The sequence below is a fragment of the Stegostoma tigrinum genome, chromosome 29, assembly GCF_030684315.1.
Source record: "Stegostoma tigrinum isolate sSteTig4 chromosome 29, sSteTig4.hap1, whole genome shotgun sequence".
NCBI lineage: Eukaryota > Metazoa > Chordata > Chondrichthyes > Orectolobiformes > Stegostomatidae > Stegostoma > Stegostoma tigrinum.
Window position 1 is genome coordinate 44,955,868 of NC_081382.1, and position 22,863 is coordinate 44,978,730.

General features: G+C 47.2%; 1 protein-coding gene across 4 annotated transcripts in view; it reads right to left on the reverse strand.

The window, feature by feature from the left end:
* The window catches only part of LOC125465324 (retinoic acid receptor RXR-alpha-A), a 120,243-nt gene extending 101,386 nt beyond the window's left edge, over positions 1 to 18,857 (reverse strand). Inside the window, exon 1 of one of the 4 annotated variants that reach the window (XM_048558648.2) lies at positions 18,791 to 18,857. The gene's annotated coding sequence lies outside the window, so the exon portion shown is untranslated. Of the gene's footprint in view, positions 1 to 18,652; positions 18,769 to 18,790 lie in introns of those variants that run through there. The other 3 variants (XM_048558646.1, XM_059638174.1, XM_059638173.1) reach the window with 3 other exon arrangements.
* Between the last annotated feature and the right edge of the window lie 4,006 nt (positions 18,858 to 22,863).

Genomic DNA, 22,863 nt, shown 5'->3' on the forward strand with positions numbered 1-22,863 from the left:
GGTTAATCGGCTTTGCTTCTGGTCCTCTGCCTCCCTCCTTTCTTAAGTGGGAATGTTGCATTAGCCCTTTTCCAATCCTCTGGGACCCTTGCTGGCTCCAGTCATTCCTGAAAGATCACCACCAATGCCTCTCCAACCTCCTCAGCTACCTCCTTCAGAGCTCTGGAGTGTAGTCTATCCAGTCTGGGTGATTTACGCACTTTCAGACCTTTCAGCTTCCCCAGCACCTTACCCTTAGTGAAGGCTACTCCACTTCCTTCTTCCCCTTGACTCTCCTGAAGTCCTGGTGTATTGTTAGTGCCTTCTATTGTGAAAACTGATGCAAAGTACCCATTCATTTCTCTTTGATTGCCATTACTACTTCTCCAGCTTCATTTTCCAGTTGTTCAATGTCAAGTCTTGCCTCTCTCCTACCTTTTAGATATCTAAAATAAACTCTTGGTATCTTCTTTCATATTACTAGCCAGCTTCCTCTCATATTTCAACTTCTCCCCACAACCCCCATTACTGTTTTAGTTATCCTCTACTGGTTTTTACAAGTTTCCCAATCCTCTGGCTTCCCATTAATCTTCACCGCCTTGTATGCTTTGTCTTTTGTATTTACACTGTCCCTGCCTTGTGAGTAGTGGTCGCCTCATCCTCCCCTTAATATGTTCCTTCTTTCTTGAGGTGAATTTCCACTGTGCCTCTCAAATTACTCAGGAACTCCTGCATTGCTGCTCCCTCATCCTCACTGCTAGGGTCCTCTGTCAATCAACTCTGGGCAGCTCCTGGCTCATGTCTTTGTAGTTATTTTTACTCAATTGTAACAGTTACATCTGATCCAATATTCAACCACTCAAGCTGCAGGGTGAACTCGAACAAATTACAGTCACTCCTCCCACCACCAGTTCCTTCACCTGAAACTCCCCAATCAAGTCTGCCTCATTACACATCACAACTGCCTGTTCCTAGCGGGCTCTACCACTAAATAAAAAACAAAAGTGTGGATATTGTAAATCAGGAACAAAAACAGGAGTTGCTAGAAAAGATCGGCAGGCCAGATCTGGAAGGATTGTTTGGGGCCTTGGACGGAGGCGAGAGGGGAGGTGTGGGGGCAGGTGTAGCACCTCCTGCGGCTGTCGTATGGGGTGTGGTGGGGAGTGTAAATCTGTCAAGGGAGTCATGGAATGAGTGGTCCCTACGGAAAGTGGACAGGGGTGGGGAGGGAACTAACTTTTTGGTGGTGGGGAGTCTGGTTGTAGATTGTTGGAGGATAATGCATTGGATCCGGAGTTTGGTGAGGTGATATGTGAGGATTAAGGGGACTCTACCTTTCTGCCGTTAGGGGGAGGGAGTTTGAGGGGAGAAGTGCGGGAAATGGAGAAGTTGCAATTGAGGGCATCCCTAATTATAGATTCAGCAGAGATTCATCTGTACTTCACCCAACATTATCTATTGCATCTGCTGCTCCTGACGTGGTCTCCTGTGTATCAGGGAGACCAAACGCAATATCAGGGACTGGTTCATGGATTATCTGTGCTCCGCAAACACCAACCAACCCGGGCTTTTGGTTGCCATCCATTTTAACTCCCGTTCCCACTCCCATGGTGACATGTCCAACCTTGGCCTCCTCCATTATCAGAGAGGCCAAATTTAATCGCAGGGCCTTTGGCGATGATCTTTTTGTCCTCATTGTCGACACGTGTAGTGCTGGAAGATTGGAAAGTGGCAAACATCATTCCGTTGTTCGAAAAAGGGAATCGAGATAACCCTTTAAATTACAGGCCAGTTAGTCTTACGTCAGTGGTGGGCACATTATTGGAAAGGGCTCTGAGAGATAGGATTTATGATCACTTGGAAAGGTACAGTTTGATTCGTGATAGTCAGCATGGATTTATGAGGGGTCGATGATGCCTCACAAGCCTTACTGAATTCTTCGAAGAGGTGAATTCTTGGATGAAGGTAGAGCAGTGGATGTGGTTTACATGGATTTAACGAAGATGTTTGATAAGGTTCCCCATGGTAGACTCATGCAGAAGGTAACGATGCATGGGGTAGGGGGAAAATGTGGCAGATTGAATTTAGAATTGGCTGACCCTTAGAAGATAAAGGGTGGTAGTGGATGGAAAATATTTAACATGGTGCTCAGTTACGAGTGGTGTACCACAAGGATCTGTTCGCAGTCCTCTCCTATTTGTGATTTTTGTAAATGATTTGGATGAAAGAGTGGAAGGCTGGATTAGTAAGTTCACGGACGATACGAAGGTGGGTTGAGTTGTGGACAGTGTGGAGGGCTGTTCTCGCTTACAAAGGGACAATGATAGGATGCAGAGCTGGGCTGAGAAGTGGCAGATGGAGTTTAACTCTGAAAAGTGTGAGGTGATTCATTCTGGAACGACAAATTTGAAAGCAGAATACAGGGTTAATGGAAAGATTCTTGGCAGTGTAGAGGAGCAGAGGGATCTTGGGGTTCACGTCCACAGTTCCTTGAAAGCTGCCACCTAGGTGGATAGAATTGTTAAGAAGGTGTATGGTGTGTTAGCTTTCACTAACAGAGGGATTGAGTTCAAGAGCCGTGAAGTTATGCTCCAGCTGTACAAAAGCCTGGGTCGGCCACATCTGGAGTATTGTGTCCAGCTTTTATTACAGGAAGGATGTGGAAGCATTGGAAAAGGTGCAGAGAAGATTTACCAGGATGTTGCCTGGAACGGAGGGAAGGTCTTATGAGGAAAGGTTGGGAGAGCTAGAGCGATTACGAGGAAACATAGTTTTAAAGTGAGTGGAGGTAGATATAGGGGAGATGTCAGAGGTAGGTTTTTTACTTAGAGAGTGGTACGGGGGTGAAATGCATTGCCGGAGACGGTAGTGGAGTCGGCCTCACAAGGGGCATTTAAGCGGCTATTACGTAGGGAAATGAATGATAGTATAAGTTGGGGTGGAGGTTAGATAGACCTTAGGTTTAGGGTAAAAGTTCGGCACAAGATCGTAGGCCAAAGGGCCTGTACTGTGCTGTACTGTTCTATGTTCTATAAACTGGAGGAACCACACCTGATATTGCACCTTGGGAGCTTACAGCCCAATGGCCTTAACACTAACTTCACCAACTTCAAAATCCCTCCAACCCCAACCTTATCTCATGTTCAGCCCTCCCCCTCCCGACCAGATCTAAACTGTCCATCTTTCTACTCAACTATCCACTCCACACTTCGCATGAACCAATCACAGTAACCTCCTACCTGCATCCACCTATCCCCATCTATCCTCCTCTTTTCTCCTACCCCAACCCCTACTCTGAAATTATTTTTTGGGGCTCCCCTTCCCATCCCCAGTTCTGACAAAGGATTTCGGTCCAAAACATTGACATGCCTGCTCCTCTGATGTCAGGCTCATTAGTCCATAGTTAGTCCATAGTTCCCTGGCTTTTCCTTACCACCTTTCTTAAATAGTGGCACCATGTTAGCCAACCTGCAGCCTTTTGGCACTTCACCGGTAGCTGTTGATGATACAAATATCTCAGCAAGAAGATGCAGCAATTACTTCCCACACTTCCCACTGAGTCCTAGGGTACATGAGCAGGTCCCAGGGATTTATCTACCTTTATGTGTTTTAAAACGTCCAGCACCACTTCCTCTGAAATATGGACATTTTTCAAGATGTTGCTATTTACTTTCCCACGTTCCCTATCTTCCACATCCTTCTCCACAGTAAACACTGATGCAAAATACTCGTTCGATATCTCCCCCATCTCCTGTGATTCCACACATAGGTTGCCTTGCTGATCTTTAAGGGGCCCTATTCTCTCCCTAGTTACCCTTTTGTCCTTAATGCATTTGTGGAATCCCTTTGAATTCTCCTTTAACCCTATTTGCCAAAGCTACCTCATGTCCTCTTTTGCCCTCCTGATTTCCCTCTTAAGTATACTCCTATTGCCTTAATACTTTTGCAGGGATTCACTTGATCTCTGCTGTCTACACATGACATATGCTTCCTTCTTACTCTTAACCAAAACTTCAATTTCTCTAGTAATCCAACATTCCCTGTAACTACCAGCCTTGTCCTTTACCCTAACAGGATCATACTGTCTCTCTGATGTGGAGATGCTGGTGTTGGACGATGGTGGACAAGGTCAGAAATCACACAATACCAGGTTATGGTCCAACAGGTATATTCTCTGAAAGCTTGTGTTTTCAAATAAACCTGTTGGACCATAACCTGGTGTTGTGTGATTTCTGATACTGTCTGTGGACTTTCGTTATCTCATTTTGAAGTCTTCCCATTTTCTAACCATCCCTTTACCTGCAAACTTCTGCCCTCAATTAACTTTTGAAATTTCTTGCCAACTATCATCAATTTAGGCCTTTAACTTTTAGATCTGATCTATCCTTTTCTATCACTATTTTAAAACAAATAGAAATACGGTCACTGAATCCCAAAGTGCTCTCCCGTTGACACCTCAGTCACCTGCCCTGCCTTATTTCTCAACAGTAGGTCAAGTTTTGCACCTTCTCTAGTAGGTACATCCGCGTAGTGAATCAGGAAATCTTCTTGTACACACTTAAATTTCACTCCATCCAAGGCCTTAACACTATGGCAGTCTCAGTCTACGTTTGGAAAGTTAAAACTCCCACCATAACCACCCTATTATTCTTACAGATAGCTGAGATCTCCTTACGAATTTGTTTCTCAATCTCCCATTGACTACTGGGAGGTCTATAGTACAATCCCAATAAGGTGATCATCCCTTTCTTATTTCTCAGTTCCACCCAAATAACTTCCCTGAATGTATTCCCAGGAATATCATCCCTAAATACAGCTGTACTGTTATCCCTAATCAAAAACACCACTCCCCCTCCTCTGTAGCCTCCCTTTCAAACTTTCCTACAGTATCTATACCCTGGAACATTAAGCTGTCAATCCTGTCCATCCCTGTGCCATGTTTCTGTAATTGCTATGATATCCCAGTCCCATGTTCCCAAACCTGTTCATCTCCATGACCTAAGATAACAAAGTATGGAGCTGGATGAACACAGCAGGCCCAGCAGCATCTCAGGAGCACAAAAGCTGACGTTTCGGGCCTAGATCCTTCATCAGAGAGGGGGATGGGGAGAGGGAACTGGAATAAATAGGGAGAGAGGGGGAGGCGGACCGAAGATGGAGAGAAAAGAAGATAGGTGGGGAGAGTATAGGTGGGGAGGTAGGGAGGGGATAGGTCAGTCCAGGGAAGACAGATAGGTCAAGGAGGCGGGATGACATGGTAGGTAGGAAATGGAGGTGCGGCTTGAGGTGGGAAAAAGGGATGGGTGTGCAGCTGATCAAACAAGAGAATTGGGAAAGGGGCAGGGAGAACTGAGAAACCATCGCTGTGAGCACAGAGCTGGGGAGTGTCAGCAGCAACGCATCCCTCAAAGAGACAGCGTGCAAGTGAGTGATCAGGGACAGAGATGCTCACTCACACTCGTGACTGATTGCATGTTACTGACATCAAAAGGAGAAGTTAAAAAGCAGGCAGCAGATTAGGAATGGCAGAGTTCATAAAGGAGACAGCAGTATCTCCAATGACTCAGAACATCAGGCGCATGCTCTGTAACAAGCAGTTCACACCTTTAGAAAGCTCAGCATCTCTGACCAGAGCCTCCATGACATGACTCACCCATCTCCCCAAGCCTCTCCCCAGCCACAACCTTAACAAATGCATGTCACATAGATCCACAGCCCAACATGGTAGAGTCTGCATTAACCCTCACTCAATTCAGAAAACATACCCAAGGCACATGCACACATACCCATTACTCTCCCAAAACCTGGTCTCTCTGAAAAGAACCCAACTCACAACTAACATCAGACTGTCAGTACCACACCCTAACAGCTACCATAACTCACCTAAACAAGCACAGCTTTGACTTCAACTCAAATATCAGGCAAGGAAAAAAGGAAAAAAGTGCAGAAGAATATGAACTATGAAACCGTAGGACAGTATAACACAGGGTATAGTACCGGTGGGGGACAGGTCTGTTGCTGTATAACACTAGGGTATAGTACCGGTGGGGGACAGGTCTGTCGCTGTATAACACTGGGATACAGTACCGGTGGGGGACAGGCCTGTCCCTGTATAACACTGGGGTAAAGTACCGGTGGGGGACAGGTCTGTCGCTGTATAACACTGGGGTACAGTACCAGTGGGGCCAGGTCTGTCGCTGTATAACACTGGGGTACAGTACCGGTGGGGACAGGTCTGTCTCTGTATAACACTGGGGTACAGTACCGGTGGGGATGGGTCTGTCACTGTGTAACACTGGGGTACAGTACTGGTGAGGACAGGTCTATTGCTGTATAACACTGGGGTACAGTACCGGTGGGGATGGGTCTGTCACTGTGTAACACTGGGGTACAGTACCGGTGGGGGACAGGTCTATTGCTGTATAACACTGGGGTACAGTACCGGTGGGGATGGGTCTGTCACTGTGTAACACTGGGGTACAGTACCGGTGGGGGACAGGTCTATTGCTGTATAACACTGGAGTACAGTACCGGTGGGGACAGGTCTGTCACTGTATAACACTGGGGTACAGTACCGGTGGGGATGGGTCTGTCACTGCGTAACACTGGGGTACAGTACTGGTGGGGGACAGGTCTGTCACTGTATAACACTGGGGCACAGTACCGGTGGGGACAGGTCTGTCTCTGTATAACACTGGGGTACAGTACCGGTGGGGACGGGTCCGTCACTTTGTAACACTGGGGTACAGTACCAGTGGGGGACAGGTCTGTCACTGTATAACACTGGGGGACAGGTCTGTTGCTGTATAATATTGGGGTATAGTACCGGTGGGGACAGGTCTGTCATTGTATAACACTGGGGTACAGTACTGGTGGGAGACAGGTCTGTCGCTGTATAACACTGGGGTACAGTACTGGTGGGGGACAGGTCTGTCTCTGCATAACACTGGGGTACAGTACCGGTGGGGACAGGTCTGTCATTGTATAACACTGGGGTACAGTACTGGTGGGGGACAGGTCTGTCGCTGTATAACACAGGGGTACAGTACCGGTGGGAGACAGGTCTGTCGCTGTATAACACTGGGGCACAGTACCGGTGGGAGACAGGTCTGTCGCTGTATAACACTGGGGTACAGGTCTGTCGCTGTATAACACTGGGGGACAGGTCTGTTGCTGTATAATATTGGTGTATAGTACCGGTGGGGATGGGTCTGTCACTGTGTAACACTGGGGTACAGTACCGGTGGGGGACAGGTCTATTGCTGTATAACACTGGGGTACAGTACCGGTGGGGACAGGTCTGTTGCTGTATAACACTCGGGTACAGTACCAGTGGGGTATGGGTCTGTCGCTGTACAACACTGGGGTGCAGTACCGGTGGGGGCCGGGTCTGTCACAGTGTAACACTGGGGTACAGTACCGGTGGGGACAGGTCTATCGCTGTATAACACTGGGGTACAGTACCGGTGGGGATGGGTCTGTCACTTTGTAACACTGGGATACAGTACCAGTGGGGGACAGGTCTGTCACTGTATAATACTGGGGTACAGTACCGGTGGGGATGGGTCTGTCACTGTGTAACACTGGGGTACAGTACCAGTCGGGGACAGGTCTGTCACTGTATAATACTGGGGTACAGTACCGCTGGGGACGGGTCTGTCACTGTGTAACACTGGGGTACAGTACCAGTGGGGGACAGGTCTGTCACTGTATAACACCGGGTACGATACCGGTGGGGACACTGACTGTATGCGTTGGTCGAAGTCTGGCTGGTGCAATCAGGTCATTTCGCCAAGATTAAATGTTACTTTTTCCTCGTGCTTCACAGTTATTTTGTATTCACTCAGTTAGCCATCTGTATGTGCTTGAGGAATATCTATGTCTGGCTAGTTCTCTGTGTTAAAGCAAAGATGTTAATTTGGGAACTGGAAGTAGTGCTCACTGTTTCCAGTCGCTGTCTCCGCCCTAAACCACAGCAAAAAGACTGCAGTGATGTGGACAAATCACATATGCACCAACCACCCAAAAGGAGCACTTTGAAAAACAAAGAGGGCACCTCTCGAGCAGAAGCAAAATCCTGTGACCATTGGAAAACTGGGAAAATGCAGGATATCAAATGATGCGTCAGTGGGGAGGGGCAGGGGACAGAAATAGACTGATTCCCCAGGTCAGTCTTCACTCAAGCTTGTCTCCCCATAGTAGCTGCCAGACACGTTGAGTATTCCAAGCATCTGCGACTAAAACCTGCTTTCATTCGCAGCTCAAGCACTGAACCAGGGATGTTTTAAACATCTCACACACCCAATCCAAGTCTCTCTCTCAAACACAGCTTTCAACATCAGACAGCTTCCTAAAATGATTCAGGAATTGTTATCCAGCTGTGGGAATTTTGCACTAAGAAGTGGGACATTCAAAGAAAGGACATCATTTTGTACAAACTTCTATCAAGACTGGTCTGATCAGAACACATTTCATACACAGGCAATTCTTCTCCATGACAGTGAGTATTGTACTGCAGTCTAATGAGGGAGAAAGATCCCACAAACAGTTCCACAAGTTTACAGAGATGAATGTCAATCTCAGAAGGAAGGGAACAAAATCCCAGAAGCTGTTAAGTCCAACACAGGGGTTGGAAAGGGGGTACAGTGGTGGAGCCAGGATCTTGGTTTAGTTGCAAATTCAGCAGCTCCAACAGTGCCCCCTCCCTCAGCACTGACCCTCCGACAGTGCCCACTCCCTCAGCACTGACCCTGCGACAGTGCCCCCTCCCTCAGCACTGACCCTCCGACAGTGCCCGCTCCCTCAGCACTGACCCTCCGACGGTTCCCGCTCCCTCAGCATTGACCCTCCAACAGTGCCCACTCCCAGCACTGACCCTCCGACAGTGCCCACTCCCTCAGCACAGACCCTCCGATGGTGCCCCCTCCCTCATCACTGACCCTCCGACGGTGCCCCCTCCCTCAGCACTGACCCCCCAAGAGTGCCCGCTCCCTCAGCACTGACCCTCCGACAGTGCCCCCTCCCTCAGCACTGACCCTCCGACAGTGCCCACTCCCTCAGCACTGACCCTGCGACAGTGCCCCCTCCCTCAGCACTGACCCTCCGACAGTGCCCACTCCCTCAGCACTGACCCTCCAACAGTGCCCACTCCCTCAGCACTGACCCTCCGACGGTTCCCGCTCCCTCAGCATTGACCCTCCAACAGTGCCCGCTCCCAGCACTGACCCTCCGACAGTGCGGCGCTTCCTCAGCACAGACCCTCCGATGGTGCCCCCTCCCTCATCACTGACCCTCCGACGGTGCCCCCTCCCTCAGCACTGACCCCCCAAGAGTGCCTGCTCCCTCAGCACTGACCCTCCGACAGTGCTCGCTCCCTCAGCACTGACTCTCCGACAGTGCGGCGCTCCCTCAGCGCTGACCCTCCGACAGTGCGGCGCTCCCTCAGCGCTGACCCTCCGACAGTGCCCGTTCCCTCAGCACTGACCCTCCGACAGTGCACACTCCCTCAGCACTGACCCTCTGACAGTGCCCTCTCCCTCAGCACTGACCCTCCGACAGTGCGGCACTCCCTCAGCACTGACTCTCCGACAGTGCGGCGTTCCATCATTTGGGCTGTCAGCTGGATTATTGGGTCAGGATCTCAACTCTGTAAATGTTTGATGTTCTGCGCAGCTTAGTAAACCAAATGGAGACAAACGCAGCTTGTGGAATCACTGTGTGACAAGCAATTGTTAACATTTGAAACACACATTGTATACAATACGTCTCATTTGCCCAGGGAGATGCAGCCCTTTATGCAAATAATCTTTCACAAAGTCGGGAGTGAGCTAGTCATTTAAATCTCTGTGTTCCTCACCTGGTCACTCAAATCTACAACTTTCAATGACACAAGGTAGGTTGTAAGAAGAGATTTAGAATGACTGAACCATTGCAATTTTTCCCTGAAAGACCTTTAGGAGGGTTCTGCAGAAAGGTCAGCGTCAAAGTCAAAAATTCTGCAGACCATAGGACATGGAAATCTGAAACTGAAACAGAAAATGTTGGAAATATTCAGCAAGTCAGACAGCATCTGTGGAAAGATTATTAGTTAATATTTCGCCTTTTTGGCTGAGTTTAAGAAGCTCAAACATTGACTCTGTTATATCTCCACAGATGCTGCCATCAACGTTGGTGCTCAGCGAGGAGTCTGAATTGGAAGATTACGGATTCAAATCCAAATGCTGAGGTGTAAGACAGACTCTCAACGCAGCTCTGAGGGACTGCAACATTGTGCCATCTTTTGGATTAGATGTTAAACTGCTACTGCTCTCCTCACATGCAAACTTAAAAGTTCCCATGGTATAATTTTAAAGAAGGGCAAAGGAAGGTCAGTATCATCACCTGAATGTTTATCTCTCAGCAAATCTTATTGAAAATAAGATTATGATTATTATATCTTTGCTGATGTGGGACCGTGATGTGCACAGATTGTATAATGCAGGAGACAACCAGAGACTACACTTTGAAAGAGTATCATTGGCTGTGAAGTGCTTTGGCATATTCTGAAGCCGTGCAAGGTGCTACACAAATGCAAGTTAGTCTTTCTTTCACATTGTGTGGTTGAAGGATCCTTGGTGAATTGCTGCAGTGCAGTTGTCGATGGTAGATATTGCTGTCACTGTATGGAGGAGGGAGTAACAGCCAAAGGGCAGTAGATTTATCTTGTTTGCTGTTGAGCTTCTTAAGCATTGAAGACAAGAAGCTTCTTGGGATCCAGAGTCAATGTGCTCCACCCAGTGTGAATTGGAGAGTGGACTTAGTCAAGGAACATGGGAGCAAGAGTTCACCATTCACCCCTTTGATTCAGCGAGTGTTTCACCATTCAGTCAGATCTGATGTGACTTCAACCCTAAATTAATTTGCCTGCCACAGATACACTTGCTTCTCAAAAATCTGTCTTACTCAATTTTGAAACTTTTCATAGACGCCAGCAGCATTTTAGACGAGAGAGGTCTGGATGTTCCAGCCAAGGAAAATAGTTATTCTCCTTTTGAACGGTCAAATCCTTTCATCATCTTAAACACTTTGATTTTTTGTAGGGAGACACTGAACAGGCAGGGGCTACTTTCCCAGGAGCATCGGAGGCTGGGGGGGTGGGGGGGGAGATGTGACCTGACAGAAGTTTGTCAAATCATGAGGGATATGGATAGAGTAAATAGACAAGGTCTTTTCCCCAGCGTGGGGGAGTCCAAAACCAGAGGGTCATAGGTTTAAGGTGAGAGGGCAAAGATTTAAAAGGGACCTGGGGGGCAGCTTTTTCGCACAGAGGGTGGTGTATGTGTGGAGTGAGCTGCCAGAGGAAGTGGTGGAGGCTGGTACAGTTACAGCATTTAATTAGCACCTAGGTGGGTACATGAATAGGAAGGGCTTAGAGGGATTTGAGCCAAATGCTGGCAAATGGGACTAGATTAATTTAGTATGTCTGGTCGGCAGGGATGGGTTGGACTGAGGGGTCTCTTTCTGTGCTGTATGTCTCTCTGACTCTATTGGCAGTGTTGGTAGGTCAAATCCAACACACCCAAGCGGCTGGAATAATGGTCTGAGCCCAGTGGCTGATGGGTAAGCAGGATCGGATACAAATAATGACACAGAGAGCAGTGCGGTAGGGTAGAATGTGGGAGACCAGCCGGGAGAGCTTTGCAATGGTCAGAATGAGACGTCACAGCAAGTACAAAATAAGAGTTTCAGCGGTGCCGGAACACAGACAGGGATACAGATGGGCAACATTACAAAACGGGTGGAGACAAACTTAGTGACGGGAAACTCAGGGTGAAATAGGATCCCAACGTTGTACAGGCTGGTTCAACATCAGAAAGAGACCACAGACAGAGGTGGGGTTTGTGACTCTCAACAGAATGTGCCATTTCCTGAGAAAGCAGCCTGTCAGCAGAAGAGCAACATTTCAGCAGCACAACGAGAGGAGATGAGTTCCCTGGTGCTGGGCTCAGTGCACAAGATTCATTACAATCACACTACAGCAGCCACACTCACTAGGAATGCTTTTCCAAACATTCATTACAACAGAAGGAAAAATTTTAATATTTAAACCCAGAGAGTGTGTGCTGAAGGGGCCATGAGGATATTGATAAGGTAAGGTTAGGTTTCATTAATTAATGCCATAAAACTTTGTAAATATATTACAAGAATTTCATGTAGAATGAGGCAGAAAAATCTGGGTCAACGAGGCAGTACCATGTGACGGGCAAGGCGTGGGCTGCAGATCTCACTGTATATTTACTAAAAACAAGAGAAATCAGCAGTTCTGATGGGTTCACCGTCTCACACTCAGTCCTTACGTTTCTGCCCAGCACAGCATTAATACCAACTGCTCATGCACTATTCCAATCATTCCATTAGTATAATCTCATTTCTCCCACACACACTGACCCTCACTGGGGTAGTGTCCCCCACACACTGACTCTCACTGGGGTACAGGCCCACACACACTGACTCTCACTGGGGTACAGCCCCACACACACTGACTCTCACTGGGGTACAGCCCCACATGCACTGACTCTCACTGGGGTACAGTCCCACACACACTGACTCTCACTGGGGTACAGTCCCATACACACTGACTCTCACTGGGGTATGGCTCCCACACACATTGACTCTCACTGGGGTACAGTCCCACACACACACTGACTCTCACTGGGGTACAGTCCCGCACACAGTGACCCTCACTGGGGTACAGTCCCGCACACAGTGACCCTCACTGGGGTATAGTCCCGCACACACTGACCCTCACTGGGGTACAGTCCCGCACACACTGACCCTCACTGGGGTACAGTCCCACACACACTGATTCTCACTGGGGTAAATGTCTTTGTCCTATCAATTTTTTCCCACTCACTTTCAGTGAATGATACTTTTGGAGAGTCACTGGATAGTCTGTCTGTCATTTTATGCTGAGTTGAAAACAAATATATTGTTATGTTCAAAATCATTTGGAAATTGAAACAGCAGAGCACAAATTCAGCATTTTCCTGAAACAGCTAAATTGATAACAGTGACCTTTGGTTCTGGCCTGACCCACAAAGAGAGTTGCCTTTTCCACATCTGTTCTGTTGAGACCAATCAGGATCCCATCCACTTCAATCAAGTGATCCCTGTCTCTTCTAAACTACCCCAACCTTTCCAACTTAAAGACAACTTGCTTGTTCCAGGTCTCAATTCTCCCTGGAGATGGTATCTATGTCTGATCTGTATAATCCACCAAACCAGCCAAACAGTCACCTGCTACACCTTTCATCCCAGCTTTCATTTTCCATAATGGCCTTTGACATATGACCTTATCAAATGCCTTTTGGAAATCCAACTGCAGTTAATCTACAGCCTCCCGTTTATCGACAGCATGTTACTCTTCAAACAACAGGTATAAATCAGTTAAACATTATTTCCCTTTGACAGAATAATGCTGACTCTTCCTGATTACTTTGAGGTTTTCTGAGTATTAAGCTTTATCTGCCATTGTGTGTCTGCTGATTTATCCCTAACCCTGGAATGCCAGCTTGCTTCAGCTGGCTGAGCTTTCATGCCCACAATTAACTGTGAAACATTCATCTTAGACCCACCCTTACTCTTTCTAAACGGTATGTAAAATTCAGTAATATTTTTGTTACTACTCTGGAGGAGTGCCTTCACTCAGAGGTGAGTAATTAATCCTGTCACATTATGCAATACCAAGAAATAAAATCACCCGCTGTCTGGTCCGTTCTAATATTTGTGCTTACATGGTAACCGCAATGTGGGACAAAATTTCAGGAAACCTGTAAATTACTCCCACTAATGACTTCTTTCCCTTCATATTGTTCATCTCCACCCAAACTGATTCCACATCCTGAGATAACGTGAACTGCAGATGCTGGAGAATCTGAGACAACAAAGTGTGGAGCTGGATGAACACAGCAGGCCAAGCAGCATCTCAGGAGCACAAAACCAAGATGAACCAAGGTTATCTCTAACAATTGCCCTAATCCTATCCTTCACTAACACTGCTACCTCCCCACCAGTGATCAAGCTTCCTATTCTTCTTGAATGTCATATATTCCTCAACATTCAGGACTCAATCCTTGTCATTCTGCAACTGTGACTCCAAGCTGGGTACCAGATTCGCTTCAATAAGCACTGTCAATTTGTTCACTTCACAATGAATGCTACATACATTCGGATACAGAGCCCTACATTTTGATGTTTTGTTATCTTGGTAATATCTTTCCTGTTTGTTGGTGGATTCTGCTTTTTGTCTCTGCTGTTTTTTTCATTCACTGATCCACATTCCTTATATCGCTATATTCTGCTTTTACCCGGTCTGCGATCTTTCATATACCACATATGTCCACATTGTTCCCTTGCTGTTGAGTTTGAAGCCCTCTCCACTTCCCAGTGGTTTGTGGGAACATTGGTTCCATCACATCCAGGTTTAGATCATTCCAACTATTCAGGCCTGACCTTTTTCCCATGCTGGTGCCACTTGGCCACAATCTAGAACCCACTTCTCCCACACCAGGCCATTCATCTCTCTCATTTTGTGTGTCTTATGCCATACTACACAAAGCTCAAGTAAACCAGCACTTCATTTTCTGCCTGGTGACCCTGCACCATCCAGACTTAATATTGAGTTCAATAACTTCGGGGTTTGAGCTCACACATGTTTTATCCCAGCTCCCACCACCAGGCCTTGTTATCTCACAGTCTGCTATTATACACCCCCCATCGTTAGCTATCAACAGTCCCCATTAACAGCTATTCACCCTCCCAACCAGATCGTTATCCATTCCTTTGTCTGTCCAACTGCGCTACTCTCTCTTTAGACTCTATCCCACCTATCATTTACACCTGACCACCACTGCCACCAACCCTATCTTCTGTATATAAACCAAAATTTTCCTAGCTACCGTCATATCTGAGGCAGGATCACTCAGCCTGAAACATTAACTCTCATTTCTCTCCATGGATACTGCCAGACCTGCTGAGCTTTTCCAGCAATTTCTATTTTTATCAACAAAAGCTGATGCATTTATATTGCAGCTTTAATGTAGGGAAACCTTCCAATGGCCTCAATCTCAGACACCAAACCAAAATCAAATAGCATACCAACCAAAAAAGGTTTGATCATGTCAGAGGAGAATGGTGAGGCAGCGAGTTTGGGAGGAATACGCAAAGAGCCCAGGTAACTGAAGGGATGGCTGCAAATGGCAGCGAAATGAAAAATGACAATGCTCACAAGATCAGAATGGGAGAGTGTTGTGGGGATGTTGGGGCTGAGGTAGCAACAGTTAACAACATGAAGAGATCTAAATTAGGGGCAAACATTTAAAATCAATTTGTTTCTTACCTGGGAGCAAGTGTAGGTCAGTGAGCACAAAGGAGATGTTTGGATGAGATTTGCTGTATGTTGGACAGGATCGCTCATCATTTGCTTGGGACATCTTCAATCAGCACAGAGGGAATGTGTGTATGTGCGAGAGAGAGAATGTGTGTGAGTGAGAGTGTGACAGCGAGAGAATGTGTACGTGAGAGTTTGTGTGAGAGAGAGAGTGTTTGTGAGATTGTGACAAAATGTGTGAGAGAGTGAGAGAGAATGCGTGTGAGAGAGTGAGAGAGAATGTGTGTGAGAGAGAGTGAGAGAATGTGTGTGAGAGAGAGTGAGAGAATGTGTGTGAGAGAGAGTGAGAGAATGTGTGTGAGAGAGAGTGAGAGAATGTGTGTATGTGCGAGAGAGCGAGTGAGAGAATGTGTGTGAGAGAGAGTGAGAGAATGTGTACGTGAGAGTTTGTGTGAGAGAGAGAGTGTTTGTGAGATTGTGACAAAATGTGTGAGAGAGAGTGAGAGAATGTGTGTGAGAGAGTGAGAGAGAATGTGTGTGAGAGAGAGTGAGAGAATGTGTGTGAGAGAGAGTGAGAGAATGTGTGTGAGAGAGAGTGAGAGAATGTGTGTATGTGCGAGAGAGCGAGTGAGAGAATGTGTGTGAGAGAGAGTGAGAGAATGTGTGTGAGAGAGAGTGAGAGAATGTGTGTATGTGCGAGAGAGCGAGTGAGAGAATGTGTGTGAGAGAGAGTGAGAGAATGTGTGTGAGAGAGAGTGAGAGAATGTGTGTATGTGCGAGAGAGCGAGAGAGAGAATGTGTGTGAGAGAGAGTGAGAGAATGTGTGTGAGAGAGAGTGAGAGAATGTGTGTGTGAGAGAGTGAGAGAATGTGTGTATGTGCGAGAGAGCGAGAGAGAGAATGTGTGTGTGAGAGTGAGAGAGAATGTGTGTGAGAGAGAGTGAGAGAATGTGTGTGAGAGCGAGAGAGAGAATGTGTGTGAGAGCGAGAGAGAGAATGTGTGTGAGAGCGAGAGAGAGAATGTGTGTGAGAGAGAGAGAGAATGTGTGTGAGAGCGAGTGAGAGAATGTGTGTGAGAGCGAGTGAGAGAATGTGTGTGAGAGCGAGAGAGAGAATGTGTGTGAGAGCGAGAGAGAGAATGTGTGTGAGAGAGAGTGAGACAATGTGTGTGAGAGTGAGAGAGAGAGAGAATGTGTGTGTGAGAGTGAGACTGACAGGGACCAAGGTTTGGACAATTATTCATGATGAATGTAACCTGACGACTGCTGTCAATACCAACAGGCAGAGAGACCTGTACAATACATGCTCATACTAACAAACCAAAGCCTAAACAACTGTGCCAGGTGGGACCTTAAACTGCTGGAACACTGTTTTAACCTCAGTTTTCATTTGTATTGACCTGAGCGCAGAGTAAATTCAGACAGGGGGAAAAGACATACCCTCCCCACTTTGCCGGGGCATCACTAGATGAACAGTTCCTTTTGGAAGAAGAGTGGAGATTTTTCAGTTTGATAATAAAAGATAAATATATGCTGCAGGTGCTGGAAATCTGAAACAAAAACAAAATATTGCTGGAGATTCTGAGGTCAGGCAGCCTCTGTGGTGGGAGGGCCCCTATTAATCTTTCCAGTTGAATATAACTCTCAAATACTCTCTGTTTATAGATTTGCACAATATTAAAGAATGATACACAGAAGAGTCCTTTGGCCCCGACAGTCTGTATGCCAAAACTGTTCTGGTCACCAGACCCGAAACGTTAACTCTGTTTTCTCCTCCATAGTTGCTGCCAGACCTGCTGAGCATTGCCAGCAACTTTGTTTCTGTTCCTGAAATTTACAGCATCCGCGGTTGTTTTGGTTCTTAGACTGTGGCGGACACTGGGATAACACGGTGTGAAGCTGGATGAACACAGCAGGCCAAACAGCATCAGAGGAGCAGGAAAGCTGGCGTTTCAGGTCGAGACTCTTCTTCAGAAAATAACTTTCCTGCTCCTCTGATCCAGCTTGGCCTGCTGAGTTCATCCAGCTCTACACCGTGTTATATCAGATTCTCCAGCATCGGCAGTTCCTACTATCTCTGTGGATGACAAAGTGTGGGGCTGGATGAACACACCAGGCCAAGCAGCATCTCAGGAGCACAAAAGCTGACGTTTCGTGCCTAGACCCTTCATCAGAGAGCTTTTGAGCTCCTAAGATGCTGCTTGGCCTGCTGTGTTCATCCAGCTTCACACTTTATTATCTCGGATTCTCCAGCGTCTGCAGCTGCCACTGTCTCTGTGGATGACAGTGGTTCTATTTTCCTGTACTAGGCCCACAGTGTTGAATGTTGGGGATACCAGGGCACTGGTGTAGAGCAGTTGTTGATTCTGAAATAACAGCAGCAAAAGTAGCAGATTGACTGGTCATTGTGTCACGGCTGTGGATTCTGTCCTGGACAGAGACCATCTCCCACACCTGCCGACATGGCACTGGTGGTACTGAATGGTATAATAGAACATAATTATCCAGGGTGGGTACTAATGATAATCTCACAAAAACTGAACAGGGAGAATCACCCCAAGACACTGCACCTGCAGGGAGAGAATCAGAAACAGAGACCACGGAGGAGCAATGGAAACACCTCAGCAACATTTTCCAAACTCTTTATGGCAGGTTCCCGACTAACAACTGCCGCAGGCACACTTTGAACTTTCTAAATTAGAGTCACACTGGACGGGAAACACTAACTGTTTCTCTCTCTCCACAGATTCTGCCAGACCTGCTGAGTTTCTCCAGCAAGATCTGCTTTCATTACAACCTGGCGGCTGTGCTAAGCAACACGGCTGAGATCTCAGGCGGCAAGTAAAGGGTTAAAGCCCGCAGGCTGGCTGTGTTTGAAAAGTGACATGAGCCCTATACCATGAATGCGAAATCAGTGAAAGAGAGGACCCTCCTCCTTCAGTACAACACAGCCAGGGAATCGAGCAGCTATTTTTACACCCATGGCTGTGGGGACGGGAACAGGAGCGAGCTGAATGAATATCAAAAAGAGAAAAGTTACAGCAATCCCCGCCCCAACAACCAGCTGCTGCGAGTCAGCTTTTGCCGAGCTCAGGCTTTCACTAGAGGTTCAGATTGAGCAATCAGAACAAACACAGAGACTAAAAGAAACTTCGAGAACATTCAGTGCTGGCCGAGAGGACAAACACAGCACAGAAACACTCAAACACACACTGACACAGACAGAGGGTGAATCCCAGAGAGAGCTCTCTGTCCCTGGGACGGACACAGATTATTGCCCCCACCCCCTCCCCCAGAGACCCTCATACCTCAGGCAGTCGCACTGAGCCAGCAGCAGGGGGTGGGGAGGAAGGGGGTTCCTGCTTCTCTTCTGCCCCGGTCCCTGTACCGCAGCGACTGAGCCGCCCAGCAGTAGCTCTCTCTCTCTCACTCACTCACTCACTCACTCTGACAAACTGAGTTACTTCACTCCCGCGAGGAGGCGGAGAGACACTCGCTCTCTCGATCTGGTCGATCATTTACAACACGGACAGCCCGAGAGCCTGTAACACACCCCACCCCCAAAACAGAATCACTGCCTGCCCCCTCAAATACAAAAACCACCCCCAACCCCCCAGACAAATCAACTCCTTATCTTCCCAAACTAGAAACCAGCCCCTTTTACAGAAACTACCCCAGAAACACAGAAAACAGTGCAGCACTATCCCCGTGCTAAATGGGACAGGCTTCACACAGATCTAGCGCCTCAGTGCTGGGCATCCATGAGGTGCTGTGGGCCATCAACGGCAGCAGAATTGTACTCTAGAACCTCATGGCCAGGCGTGACCCCGACTCAGTCATTACCATCAAGCCAGGGGATTAACCCTGGTTCAAAGGACAGTGCAGGAGGGCATGCCAGGAGCAGCACCAGGTATACCCGAAGATGGGGTATCAACTTGGTGAAGCCACTAAACAGCATGCCAAACAGTGAAAGCACAAAGTGATAGACAGAGCTAAGTGATCCCACAACCAACAGATCAGATCTAAGCTCTGCAGTCCTGCCGTATTCAGTTGTGAATAGTGATGGACAATTGAACAACTCACTGGAGGAAGAGGATCCACAGATATCCCCATCATCAATGATGGAAGAACCAAGCTGTCAGTGCAAAGGATAAGGATGAAGCAATCACAGCAATCTTCAGCTAGAAGTGCCAAGTGGACGATCCATCATGTCCTCCTTCAGTGGTCCCCATCATTACAGACGCCAGTTTTCAACCAATTCGATTCACTCCACGTGATATCAAGAAATGGCTAGAGACACTGGATACTGCAAAGGCTACCAGCCCTGATAACATTCCGGCAATAGGACTGAAGACTTGTGCTCCCCTAGCCAAGCTGTTCCAAAACAGTTACCACACTGATATCTACCCAACAATGTGAAAAATTGCCCAGGTATGTCCTGTACACAAAAAGTGGGACAGATCCAACCCCGCCAATTACCGCCCATCAGTCTCCTCTCGATCATCAGGAAAGTAATCCAACACCAGATTATAATCCACAGGTTTATTTGAAATCACGAGCTTTTGGAGCACTGCTCCTTTCTCAGGTGAAGTTAAGAGAAACACACTGACAGAAAGATCAAAAGATCGTACAAATGGTGGGACAGGAGTGTCGGCAGGCTGAATAGTAAGTCCCTGCAGGCGGCCAAGTGTCACACGGTGAGAATAAAGTATCAACATTGGAATAGCAAGTGAAGGGATGCCCTACAATCTGATTGATTGAGGCAGAGAGATAATTACAGAAAATTAAAAATAAGGTGGTGCGAGAGACAAACCAAATGGCTAGAATAACATGATAGGTATAAGGGTGACATGCTGAGGGTCTAACCAAAGTGACAGGTAATCCTAAACTGTACAAACTCATTACGGTAGAGAGATTATAACAAGTTATTAAGTCGATGGTGTCCAAACAGGACAGTAAGGAAGATTTTACAGATAAGGAACAGTCTGGTGGGGGTTACATGGGGAGGCATGAACCTAAGATCACAGTTGAGGCTGTCTTCATGGGTATGGAACATGGCTATCAGTTTCTGCTCAGGCAGCCTGTGTTTATTGTGTATCTCGAAGTCCGCCTGAGAGGACACTTACCCAAAGATGAACATCCTGAATGCCCTTGCCTGCTGAAGTGTTCCCCAACTGCGAGGGGAACATTCCTGTCTGGCAATTGTTGCTCAGTGTCCATTCGTCTGTTGTTGCAGCATCCACACAGTCTCGCCGATACACTATGCCTTGGGGCATCCTTTCCTGCAGTGTTTGAGATAGACAACATTGGCCAACTCACATCAGTAGGAGGCTTTCGAGATACACAATAAACACAGGCTGCCTGAGCAGAAACTGATAGCCATGTTCCATACCCATGAAGACAGCCTCAACTGTGATCTTAGGTTCATGCCTCCCCATGTAACCCCCACCAGACTGTTCCTTATCTGTAAAATCTTCCTTACTGTACTGTTTGGACACCATCGACTTAATAACTTGTTATAATCTCTCTACCGTAATGAGTTTGTACAGTTTAGGATTACCTGTCACTTTGGTTAGACCCTCAGCATGTCACCCTTATACCTATCATGTTATTCCAGCCATTTGGTTTGTCTCTCGCACCACCTTATTTTTAATTTTCTGTAATTATCTCTCTGCCTCAATCAATCAGATTGTAGGGCATCCCTTCGCTTGCTATTCCAATGTTGATACTTTATTCTCACCGTGTGACACTTGACCGCCTGCACGGACTTACTATTCAGCCTGTCATGGTGGTAGTGGTTCTGAAGAAGGGTCACTGGATGTAAAACATTGACTCTGCTTTCTCTCCACAGATGCTGCCAGACCTGCTGAGCTTTTCCATCAATAGCGCCTCTGATTTCTATGATCTACGGTTCTTCAGATTTTTTTGATGGTAAAGGTTGCTGCCCTTGCAAAGGAATTACGTAGTCATTAACACACAGTTTGGCTTACACAAGGGCCACTCAGCTCTGGATATCATTACAGTCTAGACTCAAACTTGGAGAAAAGAGCTCGAACCCTCAAAGCCTGTCCACCATCTACAAGGCACAAGTCAGGAGTGTGATGGAATACTCCCCACTTGTTTCAACGAGTGCAGCCCCAACAATACTTAAGAAGCCTGACACCATCCAGGACAAAGCAGCCCGTGCACGTTCCCGTCCAAGCCATTCACCATCCTGACTTGGAAATATATTGTATTCCTTCAGTGTCACTGGGTCCAAATCCCGGAATTCCCTCCCTAGTGGCATTGTGCATCAACCCACAGCACATCAGTATGGCTTTCCCAAGTCTGGGAACTGTTCTGAAGAAGATTCTTTAGATTTCTAACATTAATTCTGTGTCTATCTGCATGGCTTGCTGAGTTTCTCCAGTGAACCCCAGTTCAGGCAAACCCCAGGAGGCATCTGAAGATTATGAGACAGAGTGTGAATCATGGGAGGCGCCACGTAAGACTCTTGTCCTCATGACTTTATTGGTTTAATCAGCTTTGCCCAGGACTCCACATCCAAAAGGCTTAAAAATGAGCCACTTGCTAACCACAGCTGCCATTCTCCACAGACATTCACTGATACTCTGCAAACTGGGTCCTGAGCAGCAGCAAGTTCACACTGTTCCTGGAGCTGGTGTGATGATCCACGCCAGCTCCAAAGACCTACAGCACCTCACTTCTGAAATTCCCATTCCTACATTCAGACCCTTCCATGGCCAGACTTGATTGAGTTTTGAGAAGAATTGCATTCAGCAGCTCCCCACTGATCTCCCAGCTCCTTTCTAACAAGGGCCTCTGACAGATTCATCTTATCACTGACCTGAAGAATTGTCACACTGACAGCACAAAACCGTCGCTCAATGCAAAAACTCCAACTTTTGATTTTAATTTTATATTTAGTGGAAAACAATGACAGGTTTTGTTCTGTAAAGTTTATCATCGACCAGTTTTACTCTTCATCTTGTGATGATGATGTTGAAGTGTTGTTTAAACATTTTAAACCAGGTCTCACCCTGTGCAAATCATTAGTGTACAAGGCACTTTCTGACTCATATTCCTGCTGACATTCTGTTCACTGACAGGCCACATTCACTCGCCCAGCCATGGGAAGGAATCAGATTCACATTGCCCGAACACGCACCGACTGTTCCTCAGGAGGCTGATGGATTAATCTGGCCAATGTCCTGCTACAGTCTGCTCAATATAATAAAATGAGAGGCTGGATGAACACAGCAGGCCAAGCAGCATCTCAGGAGCACAAAAGCTGACGTTTCGGGCCTAGACCCTTCATCAGAGAGGGGGGTGGGGAGAGGGAACTGGAATAAATAGGGAGAGAAGGGGAGGCGGACCAAAGATGGAGAGAAAAGAAGATAGGTGGAGAGGAGAGTATAGGGGGAGGTCAGTCCAGGGAAGACGGACAGGTCAAGGAGGTGGGATGAGGTCAGTAGGTAGGAAATGGAGGTGCGGCTTGGGGTGGGAGGAAGGGATGGGT